At 51.6% G+C, this 952-nt stretch overlaps 1 pseudogene; it reads left to right on the forward strand.

The window, feature by feature from the left end:
- Positions 1-204: 204 nt before the first annotated feature.
- Positions 205-348, forward strand: LOC138514876 (5.8S ribosomal RNA; annotated as a pseudogene).
- The last annotated feature ends 604 nt before the right edge of the window (positions 349-952 follow it).

Genomic DNA, 952 nt, shown 5'->3' on the forward strand with positions numbered 1-952 from the left:
GGCTCTATTGTGGAGAGAGAAGCTCTAAGGGGGCCAGGCCAGAGCTCCAGGGTGGTCTCGGCTGACTCCCAAGTGGGGAAGCTACATGGCAGCGCCAGGCTGTCTCGTCCGCGGCGGGCGGGATGGGCGGTGCTGCCTCCCACCCAGCCTCTCCTGCACCGGCAGGTTCGGGCCGATGTCTGGAACAAAACTAAAGTTGCCTGTGACTCTCGGTGGTGGATCACTCGGCTTGCGCGTCGATGAAGAACGCTGCGAGAATTAGTGTGAATTGCAGGACACATTGATCAACACTTTGAACGCACCTTGCGGCCCCGGGTTCCTCCCGGGGCTACGGCTGTCTGAGTGTCGCTTAAACATCAATTGTGCCCTGGGGTGCGGCTGGGGCTGTCGCAGGGACAGAGTTCCCTTTGTCCCCCCTAACATCAGATCCCGATCAGCACCGGCGCAGGATCCCTCTGGACCTGGCCGCGCGGACCTCGGCGAACCTTGAAAGGGTATTAAGCGCGTTATAAATAACCTATCATACCATATCGCACATACCCACAATAGTTTCATGTTTAGCAGCAAATTGTATGCTCAAAAGCAAGCAACAGCAATGGGCATCTTTACGCCCTCTATGCTAACTTATACATTGGTTTGTGGGAGGAAACCATAGCACGGGCTTTCACCTGTGATCAGGGAAGGTGGCAATGTGGGTAAGATTCATAGATTATATACTACTTTTCTGGAATGAACCGAAGCAAAAGTTGGTCAACCATATAGCTTTTATCATACAGAATTATTTGAATGTGAAGTTTACCTTAAACTATAGTAATTGCATGGTGGACTCCATATCAGAGTTAAGATGGAGGCTGGGAAACTAGTCAGCACACTCTTGCCAAATCCCAAAATTCCTCTCTGCATTATGCAGCAAGAGCAGCCACCCCATATCTCTGAGTATTCCACTTGGGGA

The sequence above is a fragment of the Ambystoma mexicanum genome, chromosome 12 (assembly GCF_040938575.1).
Source record: "Ambystoma mexicanum isolate Mex_15411 chromosome 12, UKY_AmexF1_1, whole genome shotgun sequence".
Lineage (NCBI taxonomy): Eukaryota > Metazoa > Chordata > Amphibia > Caudata > Ambystomatidae > Ambystoma > Ambystoma mexicanum.